This window comes from Notamacropus eugenii, chromosome 3 (assembly GCF_028372415.1).
Source record: "Notamacropus eugenii isolate mMacEug1 chromosome 3, mMacEug1.pri_v2, whole genome shotgun sequence".
Classification (NCBI taxonomy): domain Eukaryota; kingdom Metazoa; phylum Chordata; class Mammalia; order Diprotodontia; family Macropodidae; genus Notamacropus; species Notamacropus eugenii.
The window spans coordinates 354521170-354541392 of record NC_092874.1 but is presented as its reverse complement, the minus strand read 5'-3'; positions in this window follow the sequence as shown (position 1 = coordinate 354541392).

The window sequence follows — 20223 nt, the reverse complement described above, 5'->3', positions numbered from 1 at the left end:
ACAAATAAAATAGATAAAATAACAGATGGAAATGTCTTATATTTCTATAGTTCTTAACCAAAGGATAATTTAACTTCAGTGATCTGAAAAAGATACTGAACTCACAAAAACAAACAAGATTACTTCAAAGACAAGTTGTCTGAAATAGACAAATGCTCAGTTTCCTCAACCTTAAAATTGTAATGATAGTACCACCTACCTGCTGGTGTTCTTGTGAGGATAACTTGAGATAATATTTCTAAAGCATTTTGGAAAATTAAAGCACTATGTGAATGCTATTATTCTAATTAATATGGATAAAGGACTTGGATTTCAATTGCCTAAAAGTGAAAATAACTTGTGGGATTATTTTTAAATGATTCTTAAGAAGCTCAACAGCAGTAAGGAAGAGATAATGTCCCAAAATTATAAATAAACTAAACCAAAAATATGTGTACTATGTCAGTTAATCCTTACAGCTACTCTGTGAAGGAGCTCTATCATTTAGATGTGGAAACTGAGTCTAAGAAAATGCAACCATCTGTCACAGCTAGTATGTTTCTCATGTAAGATTGGAATACACATTATCCTAACTTTGAGGATTCTATATAAAATACCCCTTGCTGGTAGATTGTCTTCGTGAGTTCATATTTGTAAAGCTTCATTTCAGATGCAAATGTTACACATTACATAAAAACAAAACAAGAAACAATAGACGCAGTCCAGTGTTCTAATAAGCGTGAGACTCGTGCAGTCTTACAAAGGATTTCATCAAAATTCTTGCAAAGCATACATGTTAACGTAATTTAGTTTCATGTTATTTTACCTCCACAATGGAATTATATTGGTGCATCATATTCATCCCAGGTCTAACTTGGAACCCAAAGATAATTTTCCACTATAACCATAGATATTAAGTTTTTCTTCATACTATATTCATGAAGGGTCCTCATTTATATCATGTTCTACTATATTCTTATCTTTATTGAGTTGAACTGCCTTTTCTCAGAATATTTCTCCTAATTCAAGAAATTAAATTATTTACAGTAACAGCCTGGGTATGTTATCACAAAACATGATATGTGGATTAGATATCATATAATTTACATTTTCCCATATCCAATATTAGTGATAGCAAGATTATTTCATTTATTTGGATATTTTTACATTGTAGCATTATAGTGAAGGAAAGTTATTCCATTTAAAGAGTTGCTGGTCTACAGACTTAGAAGGGAACTTGGAGATTATCTAGTTCATTCCTTTCCTTTTTACAGGTAAGCAAGTTCTGAACCTGAGAAGTTACATAATTTTCTCAGGTCACACAGTAGCAAATCCAGGACTGAAAGCTGGGATTTCTATTCTAAAATCAGTCTTCTAGATCTCTCTAATACAAGATCCAGGTTGGGCTAATATTTATATAACACTTCATTTACTCTGAACCTCAGTCTTTTCATTTGTACAGTGGAAGAGGCAGCTGTTGGAAGAGTTAATTTCTAATGAGACTAGCATTATTTATGAATCTATGACCCCAGGTCTTTATTATAACAAAATAATCATTCATTATGCCTTAAATATGTGAAAGCACCAATCAGCCATGCTTTCTGGAGGAATATGATGCCAGACAAATCAATTTTTCCCTTCCTCAAGCTTCTCTACCCTGAGTAAAGCAGACAATTTGAACAACAGTAGTCAGTATGCTTGAGAGACAAGAGAGGAAAGCAGAAAACTGTGTGCCAAGATAGGGGTGCTGACTGGGAAGTAGAATATCTATGGCCACTGGGAAACAGTGGCAAACAGATTGGAGGGGATAAATGGAAAAAAATAAAAAGAAATAATAGTGGAAGATAAGTACTGTTGTGGAAACACAGTTAATGAGTACAGAAAGGCCTATTAAAAAAGAAATGCCCCCCCTCTCCCTCACCCCCTTCCCGGGGTATGTCAAGTTGTTTACTGATACACTTGTATGATATGTTTATGTAATCAGGATTGAAATAAGTGTTGAACAAAGCTCTTTCTTATTCAATCTAGCCATATGTGTGCTCAATGCATAGGTGCTTCAAGGTTGACAAAGCATCTGGCTGCTTCAAGGGGCCATAGTGTGCAACTAGACTTTGAAAGACATGCATTTGAAATGCTGAAATTCTCTTTGATTACTCTTATTTCCTATCATTATTGACAGGAAGAACAAATGACTTAGTAGATCTTTAAAAAGAGTGACCCACTTTTAACCTCATTTCTCCCCTGTGGAGCATATGAATACTCTTCAAGTGGGTCAGCAGAGGTTCCCTGACTCTGCTATGGCATCATGGTCACTGCTCCAAAGAGGAGTTGGAGTAGGAGGGACATTAGGCAGGTACAAGTTTGCTAGCTACTTTCTCTATTTTGTGTTTCTTCTGAGTAACTGCCTGAAAATCAGTCTCAAGATGGTCATATCTAGGTTTAGGGATAACTTTGTGAGTTTGAGAAATTCAGATATCTTGGGTTCAACGATGGAGTTGTCTGATGTCAGGGAAATGTTCTTAATGGAGAGACAACCATCTACAAAGGAGGAGTACAAGCCCTGGCCAGGTTGGATATTAGACATGGATTCTGAGTGAGTAGTGCAGAGCTAATATGAAATGTAACAATGTTTATTCATCAAATATCACTCAATTATCAACTCTTTGGGTAAATATAGTAGTAGCCATAAGTTGTTATGGAATACATTTAAGTCTGTCAATGTGTGTTTGTTAGTGCTTTGTGATAACATTTCACTTGTGGGTAGGAATTAAATACTTACCCATCCCATACCTGAATCATGTTGCAAAAAGGATAAAAACAAACAAACTTGCTTCTCTTTCAGGAAGGTCCTTAACATAAGTCAAAACTTAAATTTAAATAAATCATCCCAGAGTACCTAAATTAAAGTAAAGATTGCAAGAAAAGGAAACTTAACTTGTCTCATTAAAAACTAAGCTCACTCAATACAGAACCTGGTTAGCCACATACACAGGTCAAGGGCAGAGAGATCCTTAACTGAAGAAAGTAGAAGGGCGTAAGATATATCATCCTTGGTCCTGTGCATGTTCTTTACTGTTCAAGTTGCAATATATCGGCTCCTTAATTCTTCATCTTAATTCTTCACTTCCTTCTGGCATTATCTCAGGTGATACTTTCTACTGGAATTATTCTCTAATCCCCTTGGTTGTTAACACATAAACCAAACAAACAACATCTATTAAGCAACTACTATTAAACACTACTGATACACAATGTACTATATGCTGAGCATATATGAAATGAAATAGACTCTACTCTCAAGGAGCTTAAATTCTACTAAGAGGATAAAATATAAATATGCAATGATTTAAGGGAAGGGGCCAAAAAAGAACTTTTAACAGAGTTGGCCCTTGAGTTATGAATCTTAAAAGGATCCAAGGGTATTAAAAGGTAAAGGTGAGAAGGGAGAGCATTCTAGGCAGATGATTCCAGGTCTGTGGAAAGAAATGGGAGGAGGAGATGAATTGGCAAGGACAGAGTCCAATAGGTAGTCTGATTTTTATTGCATATTTAAATTATTTATTTAATTTTTAAATGTGCATTTATTACTTTATGCTAATAAACCAAAATAGGTTAAATTTAAACTTTAAAACTTCAGATGTTCAAAGCTTTCCCATTCACTTTAATCACACAGTATCTTTTAAGGCAAAAAGGATCCACACCTTGGGGAATGATCTGAAAGTGAAGGAATAAATTTTCAACTATTCATTTTGTGTCATTGGTCAGGGTTTCTCTCATCTGACCATTTCCAAAAACTTTTTCAAATCATCCAAGTTACCTGTTATCAAAGATTAGCTTTCACTTATTTTACAGCATCAGTGAGCATAGATTGGTTTTTCACTTATCTGCTCTACAGTATCTAACTGACCTGAATCATAGTAACTTAGTGGGAAAATGTCTGGAGAAAGGCTGTTCTCACAAGAGAACATGACAATTCCACAGGGCTAAGTAATTTGGATCAGTGCTGAGTAAGTAGTCATACCTCTAGATCCTTTATCGTGAACTTAAGCTTTAAAACACAAAATTCATAAGTAAAAATTCCAAAGTTTATTCTCTAGAAATAGTACTACAACAAAATTAAGAATGCTAATATTGCATCTATATGGAGGAACAGTTAAAAATGCAAGGAAATAATAACCCTGGCTGTTATCTTTTTTTCTTTGTAAGATTTCTTTAAGCTTTTCATATCAAAAGAGTTACTTCCATAAACCTTTATTTTAGATCCAATTATCGCCTCCAGGCTGATCATTCTCAGATCTATATATCTAACCCAGTCTTTTATCTTAAAGACCACCCGTCTCGGATTCCCAAGTGCCTATTGGACATCTCAAACTGGATAGACTGTAGTAAACCCAACATGTCCAAAGGGTATAGAAAGTTTAATAACTCTTTGGGGATGCTAATCAAATGGGGAATTGCTGAGCAAGTTGTGGTATATAATTGTGATGAAATACTACTGTGCTATATGAAATGATGAGCTCAATGATTTTAGAACAAAACATAGAAATACCTACATAAAATAATGAAGAATGAAATGAACAGAACCCAGAGAACACTGTATACGGTAACAATATTGTTTTAAGAAGAATTTTGAGCAAATAAGTTATTTTGACTATTAAAAATACCCAAATTAACACAAAGGAGCATATGATATGTATCCTGAGAAAGAACTGATAAATATGATAAATAGATGTATAGAATAAATTTACGTGTGTGTGTGTGTGTGTGTGTGTGTGGTGTCTATTTGTGTTTAATGATAGACATCTCTAGGACAGAGGGGTGGAGGAAAGAAAAAAAGAGAAATTTAAATAATAACTTTGTATATTTAAAAGGACCAGCTAGTTATATATAGGAGATTTGCAGTTTTATGTGAAATTATCTTTTTTAAATTATACTATGTTGTGGAAATACTTGTTTTATTCCATAAATTAAAAATGAAATAAATATTAAAAACAACATATCTAAAACTAAACAATATGTTTTCCCATAAACTCTCTGCTTTTCCTAACTTCCACATTACTGTTCATGGTACCATCATCCTCTGGTTACTCAGGCTTACAATTTAGGGTTCATCCTAACCTCATCACTTTCTCACCTCATATATCCAATCTATTGCCAAGTCATGTCATTTTAATCATTACAGTGTTTCCCCTATATGCCCCCTTCTCTCACCAGACGTATCCCTCACCCTGATGCAGCCTTCATCATCTCAGACCTGGACTACTTATTGTAGAAGCCCTCTTATTAGTCTCTTTGTCTCAAATCTGTCCTTATAACAATGCATTCTTTACTCAGGTCCCAAGCTTCCTCAAGTTTGGGTCTGACAATATCATTCACCTATTCAGTAAAGTTTAGTGGCTCCCTATAGCCTTCAGTATCAAATATTTAAATTTTCTGTTTACAGTCTGGCACCTTTCTATCACTGTTTGGTCATTCAGTTATGTTCAGCTTTCCATCACCCCATATTATAGCACAATAGTTCCTTCTATGCTTCACTGTCTCCCACAGTCCCTTTCTACTGCTCCAGTTTTCTTATTCTTTACTTCCATACATTTATTCTATAATGACCTTGTTGTTTTATTCACATGGAAAAATCTATCTCCCAACTCTGAACTTTTTTCACTAATGGTTCCCCTTGGCTGGACTGCTTTCCTTCATCTTCACTTACTAGGTTCTTTCAAGTCTCAGCTCAAGCTCTATCTTCTTCAAGGAACCTTTTCCAGTGTCTTTTCAATGCCAATGCCTCTGAGATTGACTCTCATTTATCCTGTAATATAGTTTGTACATAGTTGTTTGCAAGTTGTCACCACAATTAGAATGTGAACTTCTTGTGCAAGAATGATTTTTAACTTTCTTTTTATCCCCAGAGTGTAGAACAATTCTTTGCATATAATAAATACATAACAAATGTCTGTTAAATTGACTGTATTGATATCATCTAGTCTCTCCCAAAAAGAGGTTGAGGAACAATGTTATCATCTCTGGGAAAGATAAATGTATTAGTGCCCAAAGGTCTGAGTTTTAGGTTCACTACTTACTAGTCATGTAATTTCAGATGAATCACTTAGTCACTCAGCCTTAGTTGCATTATTTGGAAAATGAGAAGAAAAAATCAGTGTTCCGTAATACAAATATAAATTTTATAGGAATCTGTAAGTCACTAGATTTTTGTTTATTTCAGTGTAGGTTGAGTTTCAGGTCATTTCCATAAAAGATGCTTATGTATCTAGGAATTGGTAATGAAAGTGTTTTCATTAAATATGTGTAGTCCATTAAGTTATTCATTTTGCATTAAAATCATTAGTATCTTAAATGTAGCAAGAAAAGAAGGTTTTGAACAAATAGAGACAGATGTAACTCTGTAACAAGCAAACAATTTCATTGTCTGGGAACATTGCTCTCTCTCTGTCTCGTCTCTGTTTCCTCTCTCTCTCTCTCTCTCTCTCTCTCTCTCTCTCTCTCTCTCTGTCTATCTCTCTCTCTCTTCCTTTCTCTCTCCCTCCCTCACTCCTTCCTTCACTTTTTCCTCCTTTCTCTTCCTCCCCCTCTTCCTTCCTTTCCCTCTTTCTCCCTCTCTCTCTCTCCTTCTTATTGTATTTATAGGGTTTTTTTTTGTTATGCTACTTGATGTTTAGAAGTGTATAATCATAAATATGCAATCTATAATGCCTAGGCTGTGCTTGGAATGCACAACATACCTCATCCTCACTACCTTATAGGAGAGCTGCAACTCCTTTAAAAGTTAAACTTGTGTCACATTCTCTATAACACCGTTTCTATATTTCCTGCTTCTTTAGCTTGTACAATCCCCTCAAAAGCAGAAACAAAAACCCTGACTTTGTACTTGTCTTGTATCTGCTTTATATTATGTGTGTATATCTATTTTTCCCTCAAAGGAACATTAGCTCCTGAGGGCAAGGACTGTTTCATTTTCGTTTGTGTCTGCCATACAGTCTGGCACATAGCAGGTGCTCTTTTAACTTAATTCTTAATTATCTCCACTTAGAGATAATTAACCTTGGTGTAGCAGCAAAAACATTGGATTTGTATTTGAAGGACCAAGTACAAATACCAGCTCTACTACTGACAAAGTTTGTGACCTTGTAAAGGTCATTTAACCTCTGCAGGCCTCTGTTTCCTCATCTGTCCAGTGAGGGCTTGGACTACATTACTGCCAATTGTCTAGTCTCATGATCCTATGATACTTCGACATTTTTCTTCAACTTGGTGTTTTTATTTGTTTGGTTTTTTTGTGTTTAGTTTTAATGGAAATGAATGTAGCAAATTAACTGTTAAAGACTCACATCTAGTTCATTTAGCACAGAGGAATGAATTACTATCTTGGTAATAATAAGTCTGCTCTCCAGATTAAAGCAAATTGATTATATTCTGATTACTTGCTTATGAATTTCACTGATATCACTTTTAATCTGTATATGCTTTGCTGCTCCTTGGTTACGAGGAAATCTACATACAAGTGGACCCATGGGGACGGTTCTGTTATCATATACACATGACTACCCTTATGATTTGAAGAAACTATTCCTCACAATATGATTTTCCACTTGTGAATAAGAATTACACAAGATTTGTTTGTAAAAGTGAAGGTTTTGAGTTGTACAGTTTTAGAGTTTTCATGAGAATTAAGGCATTTACTTTACTGCATGCCATATGAGACACAAGACTTTCAATTAGGTGAAAATTAGAAAGTAGGAAAGAAAATGTGTAGGTAATGGAAGATATTATAGTTGCTCACAGTATAACTATTCAAAATTATTTTAAATCTATGAGCCCTGAGGAATTAGCAAATGACTCCAAATCACAAAAGTAATCTGCTGAGTATGTGGAAATAAATATATCATGCTGATTATTTGATCTCTTCAGATATTTCCATGTAAATCTCTCCCCTCTCTCATGGTAACATAAACCTAGAGTTGAAAATTACTTTTAGGATATATTGCCTATCCCCCTCATTTTGTAGGTGAGACCCAGTAATGTTTTGACTTTCCCAAAGCCACACAGATAATGTCAGAGGTGGAACTGGATCCAGATACTCTGATTCTAAAGCCATCATCACATCCCCTGTACCATTCACAAATTCATGATTCTTATTTCAGAAAGTGTTAAATCAAAATGCTGGTACAAAGGCATCTCACTTGTCTCTTTTCATTCAGAAGCTAGCAACTAGTTAGAGTCAAGAAATGCTTGAGGAAAAGAAAAATGCTCTCTTCTGCATCTTTCCTCCCCTTTCCTATTTCAAAGACATTTCTTGTGTTTTTCCTGAAAATGTATTTTTAAAAATCTTAATGTAATCATAGTAACAGCTAACACATACAAGAATTTAAAGTTTTAATGTCCTTTACAAATATCTCTTTTTATCCTCATAGCAATCCTGGGAGCTAGATGCAATTATTATCTTTATTTTATAGATGAGAAAACTGAGGCATATAGGTTAAGAATTTTACCTACCATCACACAACTAGTTACTGCCTTAAGCTGGATTCAAACAATCGACTTCCTGACTCCAGGTCCAACACCATGCACTGAGCCACTTAGCAAAAATACATTCAAAACTTCAGTCACTCAAGGGAAAGGATGACATGGTTTTGAAATAAAAGATTAGATTTCTCAAAAAATAGCAGATGGTAGAAGAAAAATTGGAAAAGTAAATACGTACATATGTATATATATACATACAAAAATCAATTTCCTCTTTTCTACAAGTCATCTTCTAAGAACCAGGGCTACTTCTAGTGAGTATAATAGAATTGGTATGATTTAGGTTAGCCTTGTTTTAAATGACCTGTGTTTTCTTCCATTTCTGTCTATTGTTTAATTCTTTTCTTTGTCCTTTATTTCCTCTATCCTTTCTCCTCACTCATCATGACCTCCAATAACATCCCCCTTCCCCGTCTTTGGAATCTATCGACTCTGCTCTGGTCTCACTTTTATCCCTTCTCTATGTGTTGATTTCATAATTAACCAGTTCACCTCTATGCTAACCTCATCCCTTGAATCTCTAACCCTTATCCCCTGCTGCTTATCTCTTTTCACATCCCAAACCTTGGGCTTTCCCCACTCTGTCCTTTATCTTTGCCTACTTATGTGGCATTGAATGCCATTGGAGGAAACCACTTTCTGACTAAATTCTTAAGGGGGCTTTCACTGCTGCATAGCAATCCTTTGACTCTTCCCTGATTGGTTCCATATTTGTTTTTTCAAATTCATTTTCAAGTCTCTTTAACTCTTAGCCATAAAAAAAAAAAAATCTATTTTTGAACTAACTGTTCCCTAGCTAACAAAAACTAAATTGTATTATCCAAAGGTACTGGGGAATTATAGCTAAATGAACCTGTCCCTCTCTACAAAATTTTCCTTCCTCTGAGTCCTTACATATATCATTATCATTGCTTTATTCTCTACCCTTTCTTCTGACAAACTGCATTCCCCCTCTCACTTTCAGAAATCTACTTCAAATACCTAGGAAAACTAATTCTCCTTCATTTATTTCACTCCCAAAGCAACTTAACATTGTGATGTGTCACAGTCATGCAGACTTACTGGATTCTGCCTTTTGTGTTTCAAATACCTGAGACTGTGCTCTCCTCTCTGAGTTTATTTTTATTTTATTTTTTCATGGTCTGCACATTTTTTTCTTTTTTTGTTTCTTTTTTTCTTTATTTTTCAACATTCGCTTTTATAAGATTTTGAGTTGCAAATTTTTTCTACTTCCCTCCCTTCAGTTCACCGTTCCCAAGGTGCAAGCAATCTAATGTAGGCTATTAAACATGTTTCCACGTTAGTCATGTTGTGAAACAAGAATCAGAACAAAAGCGAAAACCACAAGAAAGGAAAATACAACAAAACAAAACGTAAAAAAGAGAGAAAATAGTATGCCTTGATCTTCCTTCAGACTCCATAGCTTTCTCTGGAACTGGATAGCACTTCCATAATGAGTCTTTTGAAATTGTCTTAAATCACAGAACTAATGAAAAGAGCTGACTATCAAAGCTGATCATCACACAATGTTGTGACTTTATACAGTGTTCTCCTGGTTCTGCTCACTTCACTCAGCATCAGTTCATGGAATTCTTTCCAGTTTTTGTTTTTGTTTTTGTTTTTTGTTTTTTTAATCAGTCTATCATGTCTTATAGTACAATAAGTATTCCATTACATTCAAATATAACAGCTTCTTTAACCATTCCCCAACTGATAGGCATCCCCTGAATTTCCAGTTCTTTGTCACCACAAAAAGAGCTGCTAGAAACATTTTTGTATATGTGGGTCCTTTTCTCACTGAGTTTTTAAACCACTTACTGACCCTTCAGACAATGTCTCTTCCTCAGTCATTCTTCAAAGTACCTCAGAAAAGTAATTAGAAAATGTTAATTCCAAGGCAACCTTCCCTTATTCAAATAAGTACAGCATTAAGATGCCACTCACATTATCCTGATCTGTGTGGAGTAGAGGGTAGGGCTAACTCAAATATCCCATTCATTTCCTTTCAGTTCCACAAGAATTTATTAAGTGTCAGACTCTGTGCTAAGTGCTGGAGATAGAAATTCTAGAATAAAATAATCCCTATCTTCAGGGAGTTTACCTTCTCCTGTGAATTCTTTACTTTAACATTAACTACTTAAGAGTCATATCGATATATGAGCACAGAATCACAATGAACTTCACATTGATTTAATTAAGTCTAGTGTCAATTGTTTTATAAAATCGGAATCAATTTATCTATTTGGTCATAAATTGAGCTGTCCAAATCAAAGACTATCATAGAACAAAGTTTAAACATTTAGTAGTGCAATAAAGTACTTCTCTATAGGTTTAAAAGACTTTGCAAACAAAGAACAAGCACTGATTAATTCCTTACATTCCTATTCCTTGTTTAATCCAATCCAATCAAAATTCATTTATTAAGTGCATGTTATGTTCAAACAGAATTACAAAATAAAATAAATAGATAGATAAATAAATAAATGAAAACAGTTCCTCCCCTCAATGAGCTCAAATTCTACTGGGAACTTGACTGTAGGCCCAAGGGAGAAAATGTTTCTTTTGTCAAAGGACCAGCAAATATAAGTGCAGAGCAATATATCATCAAAGATATTCTGTCAGGAGATAAATAGGGGTGGGAATGAATTCAGGAGCAATGACTATTTTCCATCAAGTTAGCAGATGGTCCAACTGTCCGTTAAAGAGTCTAGTGCTTCTGCTCCATGCTGACCTTCTGTTTACTCTGCAGATACGCTGAATGCACCTTTATTGGCATGTAGTGTCCTCCTTTAGAATGTGAGTTCCATCAGGTGAAGAGCTATTTTTCCTCTGTGTCTGTGTTTGTATTTCTGTGTGCGCGTGTGTGTGTCCCTCACCTTTAGCACAGTTCTCAGCACACAGCAAGTACTTAATAAATGTTTGTTGACCTAAGACATTGAAGGGTTGTGGTCTGGGTCAGTGGAAGATACAACAAAATTGATTCAATTAATAGTTACTTGAGACAAATTGAGAAAAATATCAAGACTGGTTTAATGAGACTATTAAAATCATAGAATTATTTGGCCAGAAAACCAAATTTCTTTCCAAAATGATACCAAGGGATTACAAAGAAACCTGAGCAGGAACAATCTCAATGCTATAAAAAGCAGAAGATAAATGTGAGGTTCTGGAGGTGGAGGACAGGAGAATGAAATATGATTCCAATATATAGAGAGAAAATACATTTTTTGTTTCTACCTAAGCCAAAACTTTTGCACTCAAGGATCAAGGTCTTCAAAGAAAGAATAACTGTAATTATATATTGGATGTAGAATTTTAACTTTCTTCCCAATAAAAATTATATTGTTGAAAAAATTTGTCATCAGCATTATGAAGAAACAACTGTTAATGTCTCTAAAATTTAATAACATGAAACTAACAAAGCAAGTAGAAAAAACAACTAATAGCACTGAAGTAATAATGTCCCTAGTGAAATCTTCAGGTTGCTAGGAGAATTGCTCATGTCAGAGTTTCACCTTTTTATCATAAAGATCCCGATTTTGTTTAAAATTTCATGTGCTCTCACAATTTTCACTATTGTAATAGTCTTTTAGAGAGAACACATCTGTGGAAAAGACAGATGTATCATCTTTTCATTCTTCCACCAAATTTGCTGAGCATCTACTACCATCTATAAGACATTGTATAAGGCATCACGCAGGAGTCAAAGTTATTCAGGGAACTCTCGGAGTTTTCAATCTGATAGGAGAAGTTAAACAATCATGTAGAGTAATTGTTACAAGACAGTATGAAATGAGTGTTCTGTAAGTAGTACAAACTAAATGATATAGTAACATAAAGGAGAAGAGGTTATTCATCTGACAAACAGCCTTGCAAAAAAAAAAAAACCTCATCTTTCCACTAGGTTAAAAATTTTTTTTAATGTATTACAAGGACCCTTTCAACAGTTTAAAGAAATTAATGAATTCCTTAGAATAACATTTTTAGATTTATAAAAATAAAATATGTAAGGATTACAAAGGAAACCAACATTACTGAATTCTAGCTACTATTTAAAAATAGATTCCATGTTAAGAAATGATGCACCAAGTGAACAAATCTTCCTAAATGTTCAGGATGGTTGAAAAAAACATGCTACATTGTGCTGTATTTTAAAGCAGCGAGGCGCTCTTGCACACAGAATTGCCTATGCTCCATGACCACATGGATTCTTTCAGTTATTTCTACTCCAATGTAAATGATAGAAAGAAATCTTACTTACCCTTAGTGAGCATTTAATTTTCTTCCTTGTCAGTAAAGTGGGCACAGGACAAATCAATTAAAATGTTGCCACCCAATCTGATTAAGTGTTGTTTGACAATATTCAAAGAATCTCAGAGAATTTTAAGATTTTAGAGGTGGAAGGAACCTTTGAAGAAAAAGTCTTATCAACGTATATATGAGGAAAACAAGGCCTACTCTTGTTAAAAAATTCCCAAGATTGAATGATAGTAACAGATTCCACGTCCCCCAACAATCTAAGTCTTATTCTCTTTCCACTATATGCTATCACTCTTCCTTGTTCTGAATTTGTAGTACTTACTATTTATGAGAAAAGATTTGCAGAATTCTTAGATTTCTTTAAATGAACACAAAATGTGCAATTAAGAACTATAACTATTGTTAATCATTTGAACAATACTATTAACATTTTGCATATCAACAGTCTGATCACCATGGCTTTCTTTGGCCAAACGAAGTTTCATAATTATTTTTCAGAAGGCAGTAGTCACACATAATCACAATACAATCATTTTTGCCTTTCGAGTCCTTTTTTTTTTCTACCTTCTTTCTCTTCTCCTTTAGGGACTTGGAGCATGAACTATCATTAGCTTGTTAGTTCTTCTTGCATCTAAGTGAACACTGATTCATTATGTTTCTTAGAATCTGACAGTTTCAATTCTTTAACCTCTAAATTTTCCATGATGTATAACTCTATGACATTCTTTTCCAATTTTGGCTTGCTAAAAAGACCTAGTCCCCCACATAATGAAATAAAATATTTTGTGAGTTTTTTTACTTACGGTTGTATGGTTCTCTCAACATTTTAATTTATTTATCATTCAAGATTCTTCATTTAATAGCTATTATACTCATGTACAAGTTGTTCCCAAATAGTCATTATTTTCTCCATTTTCCCATTCCCATAAGTAACCTGCATGACTGAATTTTTATATCAAAACATTAATGGCAAAACTTGGGATCAGGCTAGAATAACACAGATGGGCATGATCAGATGATATTATCATAGTATATTGAGAAAAAACTCATCTCCTTTGATGATTTGTCCTTGCCTGGAGATCATATCACTTGGAATTTTAGGAGTTCAGTCTTCAAAGGGAATTTGGTAAGATTGTGCCAAAGGCACAAGTAGTGACCACACACGTATTGACAATTTTCTGGTCATATTTCAGCTACTGCTGCTTCCTGAAATGTGACTTCCTTCAACTCATTTCAAAAATTGAAAGGAAATAATTTTGCTGACTGAAACATCAGCAGGGTAATGATTAACTCCAGTTTGGGACATAACTCAAATAGGAAATCATGGAAGAAGGGAAAAGGAAGAAATACTGCTCTCTGTCCAAAAGAGGGAATTCTGCCATGGACCTACCATAAGGAAATAGGTAATCTTATAATCTGCTAGATAAGCTACTAGAATTCACATTCTGCTCTTTATCTCAGTCCCTGACCTAAGAAAGCAAGGACCCCCCCCCCCTTTTTTTTTCCTGATTCCATCAAAATTCATTAAAACACTCATTCAGTGATATTTCCGAAATGCAGGTTTGAGCTAATGTGCCGAATAGGTGAACAATGATTAAAATATGCAGCATGGGACAGGTTATAGTCCTAGATTTAGCCTCATTTTCAAATTTAGTCCTTCTTTGGATTCAGATTGTAATGTGGCATTTACATAAAATTAAATAATTATTTTTAACATTAGGAGCTCTTTTCTTAGACTACTTGTTCTTAGGAGAATTTTAGGTAGTTATTTGAAAATTTCAAGTATAAAAACCATACGGCTGAGGAAAATGGCAGACAAGTTGTTCTGTCTGATGCAGAATAGTTTGCTTACATTAATTAGTGCCTAGAGTTTTAGCGTGACAGCTGAGTGGCACGAGTAGAGCAGTAGGCCTGGAGTCAGGAGCACTCATCTTCCCGAGTTCAAATCTAGCTTTAGACACTTACTAGCTATGTGACCCTGGCAAGATACTTACTCCTGTTTGCTTCAGCTTCCTCATCTGTAAAAATGAATTGGAGAAGGAAATGGCAAACTACTCACTATCTTTGAGAAGAAAATTCTAAAAATGTTCATGAAGATTGAGACATGACTGAACAATAACAGTTTTATCAGCCATGGCTACACAGCCTCACTTACCTAGATACAATGACTTATCCTTTTCACAAAATAGCATTCTCTTGTGTAAAACAATCACAGTTGCTCTTTACAAATCAGTGATATAAGAATAAACATCATGTTCCCTGTAATACAATCCATAGTCCATGTTAAGAGTTGGTCCCTAAATATGAGATTTTTCTTATGTAATCATCACCCTGTTCTTTTCATTGTTAGCACATTACAAATATTTTTAACCTCTCTTGTTGGGCATCATTTTGATGATATGGAAAAATAACTGGTCTGGCAGTCTACACATTAATTTGTTCCTCTGTTTTATCAATAGACATCTCATACATGTATCAAACTCTAAAAGGCAATTCACCCATATCAATGAACAACTGCTCAGTTGGAAGGGAGTGGGGTTTGTGAGAGGAAAGAAAGAGAATTTTCTGACTTGAAGTTCAGGGGAGATCCAATATAGATTTCATTACTGCAGGCAGCAGGGAAGTGCAATGGAAAGAACACTGAATTTGAAGTCAACAGACCCCATCCAACTCTAAATAGAGTTTTCCTCTTTACCACCTATATGTCCTTGAGCAAATCACTTCACTTTTGTGGACCTAATCTAGAAATCTCACAATCTATAAATTGAGGGTACTAGAGGTATCTGAGGTAAGGCTTTCCCATATATAAAACTGATCATAAGACCCTAACCTGTAGCCTTCTCTCCTTCAATATCAGGGCTATGGGTTCTAGGTGACAACCTGGATCTTCATCATTCCTTGAATATGTGGTAATGGGAAGAATTTTTAATATTTCTTTATGAAATTTTGGTTCATAAATTTAAAAAAATACCTATTATATGTTGGAAGATGGGTGCTGAACTACCTCCACTACCAACAGAAGTTTCCTTCCAGGGAATTCTCTACATCAACAAAAGTGCTAATATGGTCCATATATATGATTCAAACTTTGAGGACAGCAAGCATAAGTTAGTGATTCATAAAAAGCCTGATCCAGAGAAATGGTTGACTTACAGCATGGAATGATATCTAGTGTTCTTTGGTTCTTAGCACTCCTGTCACTTCATCTCAGTCAATTAATGGGCAGATAATGTGGCCACAAGAGGTATCAGCTCCAAAAACGACTAAGTTTTGTCTACAAGGAGAAGTTAAGTTTCAAACAGTCAGTGGATGGATTCAATAGCCTATCTCACTATATTTCACCACCAAAGGACAATTCATCTTCTATAGATATGGACACCAGAAATCATTTTAGGCAAAAGAACCCAGAGATCATGCCTCAGGATGAGGGAGCAATATCCAAGAGCCAAGATCAGGGAGATTTCAAAAAAAGCAAATAATGATGAAGGAATCAATTCCTTAATCCTAGGGTTGTTGATAACAGAAAGGAGCTAAGAAGTGTATATAGATACTACAGCATTAAAGCCAGGAGGAACTTGGGTTATAGATTTAGGGTGGGAAGGGATCCCCAGAACCATCTAACCTAATTACCTTATTTTACAAACAAGATAACTAGTCTAGTGAGTTTAAGTGACTTCTTCAGGGACACAGAGGCAGTGATCATGAGATGGTAGAACTTCCATGAGCATAATCAAATGAATTAAATTTTCAGCCAAGAATTGTCTGAGTAACGTTGTAAATAGCACAATACATTTGTCTCCAATTTTATATTATACAAAACACTTTCACACACATTATACTCGTTTGATTGTCAAAATGTCATTGTGAGTCAGATGTATCAGGTATTATTCCTGTTTTGCAGGTAAATAGCATGAAGTTCAGAGAGTTTAAATGATTTACATAGATATATTTTAGTAAACACCTGAAGTGGCACTTAAGGCCAAATCTTCTTACCAAACCACGTTGCCTCTCTGAAATTCCCTCCCTTTCATTTTAACTAGTTCTTTTAGAAACAGATTATGCACCTACTGATGTATGAACGTGTAACATGGAACAAATTTATCTTTAAAGTTTCACTAAACACAGTTTATGTTAAAATATGTCAAGGGAGTGAATTGGCAAGCAAAAGGGAATTTTAAGAATACCCACAGGGAATGTTGTAGTTAGAAAAGAAATACCTGAATCCAGGACACTAATAATTAAGGTAATTAAAGTAGCACTTCAGTTGATGAGTATCACAGCAAAGCATTATTACACAAGGCACACTGAGTTTTTTAAAAAAAGAAGTTTTGATGAAAATTAAAGATTTTTTTGGTTATATAATAAAAAAAGGTTTTTACAGCTTTTTGCTGGAAATTAAACAGAGCTAAGGAAGTTTCATCCTACTAAGACACTGATAGATGAATCTATGCCTTAGACTTAGGTCTGAAGGAAAAGACTTTATATTACTATCCCCAATTACTCCTTCCTTCTATGGCAAATTTCTATGGCCATAGTGGGATGCAGATATGAGGTGACCCATCACTTTTACTTGTACTTTTCTGTATTGGTGGCAACGTAGATAGGTAGATAGATGATAGATAGGTAGATGGACAGATAGACAGACAGACAGATAGATAGATAGATAGATAGATAGATAGATAGATAGATAGATAGACAGACAGACAGACTTTTAAGGTTAATCTGCTTTATTTATTATTGTGTTTATTATAGTGTCATTTAAATTATAATTTTAAATATCTCATTTTCTTAAGGGTGGATGATCAATGAAACAATAAATTATGTCCTGATTTTAGCAATTTCCACTTTCTGAGGTATAAAGACCCACAGTCAGCTCTTGCAAACTAGTAAGAGCTAACTCTAGAGGACCCCTGGCCATTTATATGAAATTAGACAAGTAATGTAATCTCTTAGTTTGGTAAAATGAGGTGTTCAGATTAAACCATTTCTAAGATTCGTTCCAGCTCTAAATTCTATGACCCTATGACTCAAAACAGATGTCCAATAATTTATACAGTAAATATGTATATATTATATATTTGCATATGTGTATATAAGTGCATATATATATACTTATACATACATATATAATACACACTATACATGCATATTTATACACACATATATTTGTGTATATACACATATACATGTATATTATATATGTGTGTGTATATGCATACACATATATATATATATATATACACACATACATATATGCATATATATATTTATGTTTTGACTTGGGAACATTGTGCCTCCAGAATAAGCTCATCACATGAAATATCATTGTTATGCAGACTGACTTAAAATTGATAGAAAACCTTCCTAGTACCCTCAATTGCTTCTCCTCTTTTATTGGAAGGCTAGAACAATAGGCTTTTCCCAAAGTCTTTCTTTTTAGAGGACCCAGAACTTTCCAAGTAACTTCATTTTCCATCAGCTGGCTTTCCCACTTTAGAGTTTACCTCTGTGATCCTGCCCAATCCCATCACCCCCTCCCTATTCCTACCCACCTTGCCCTCTTTAGCTTCCTTTTGTGTATTATCTTCCCCCAATAGATTGCAAACTCCTTGAGGGAAGGAACAATCTTTTTTATTTGTATAGCTAGCACTTAGCACAGGGTCTGACATCTAAGTAGGCATTAATAAATGTTTATTGATTATTATTAATGAAAACAAAGTAAATTGACATACAATACAATGCAATATAGTACATACATTCCAACAGTAAAAATATTATGACATGCAGCTTGTAGATAGACAGCCTTTCATTAGTATGAGTTTTTTGCTTATTCACTCATTTTCTCTCTCACTCTCATTTGCATCATTTACCCAGTATCCCAAAAGTCTTAGTGCAGGTTTAAGCTATGAAAGCTTTGAAATGAGCCATTAAAGCTTGAAACTCCACTAGACCTTTGGGATACACTGTGTATTTATATGTACATATATCCACATAAACTTTGGACAAGTTATAAATAAATAAGCTGGGAGTAGAACTGAGTAGCGGGGAACGAGTAGGCTAGGTCATATTTGGGGAACTGCAGGAGGACTTCAGTGATTCCAAACTATCCCAAGCTAGCCTCTTTTCTACTAATATACTTCTTATTAGACTATAGGGTGGCAAAACATCAAGCAGCACAAACCAGAAAGAACAAAACTTGCAAATGAGATCAGCCGATCTGCCATCAAACATACTGTTTTCTAGGCAATATGCAAATAGCTATGTACAAATAAGCTATATGTAGATTAAAAAGAAATAATCAACAGACAGAAAGAACTAGAATTAAGGAGGTTGAGGAAAGACCTTGTAGAGAAGGCAGGACTTTAACTAGGTGACAAGTCAATGCAAATATATATGGCACATGTACATAGGCTACAATATATTCCCAATGATGACTTCCATTTGAAAAATGGAGAGGATGTAAGTCATCATCAAGGTCACTGGGAGCCAGGAGAGGCAAGTCAGTTGCTCAGCAAGAATGAGGGACAACGAATGCATACATAGCCCAAATGGGTGTTTTTATCCTTGAGTAACTAAAGTATTCAGAGGATGGTATCTGAGGTGTTGTTCATTGAATCTTTTTGTGGAGGTCTAATAGAAAGAAAAGAATAAGAAATACTAGGAGTAAGATCGGTATTCGATTCAAGTTTGTACAGGTGGAGATATCTGTATCTATGTCAAAAAAAATCAAAGTTTTGTCAAACTATCAAAGTAAGTACAGTTGAATTTTTTTAATAAGCAAGTTATATATTTAGAATTTAAGATAATTTTACATTATCCAAAAAGAGTGAAAATAGGTATCTAATTGATCTTTTAGATAAGTTCATCTAAAATTCTAGCCATTTGGGCAACTTCTTTGACTTCTTCACTGCATCCTGGGTGATCTCCAGTCATCCTGATTGATGTCTGGCTACTGGTCCTAGATGGTTCTAGAGGAGACAGTGAGACTGGTGACTTTGCACAGTCCACTCTCACTCAAAACAAATTCAATTGCAAATCATGTCATCATCTCCCTGATGTCATTGTTTTCTTCTCATTCAGAAATGAGTTTTTTTGTGTATCTATGTAAGCAAGAGAATGTGTTCACTGTGTGCAAGGCACAGTGCTAGGCGCTATGCATACAAAATTAAAAATTCTCCCTGCTCTAAGGAAGTTTGTGATCTACTTGAGAAGTTTAATATTAAGGAGGATCTTAATTTAAAAAAATCTATTCTAGGAAAGATCCTTGTAGAAGTTGACTCATCAAGAACAAACTCAAGAAAGAAGATGCTGCTCCACCCATCTCCTGCACTCCACTGTCTCCCCAACAACATAGTAGGCAGGAATTATTGGAGCCATGCAATACTCTAGATTTACTGCTTATTAAAATGCAAAAGGTCATTGCTTTCACAAAACAAATTTTGTGAA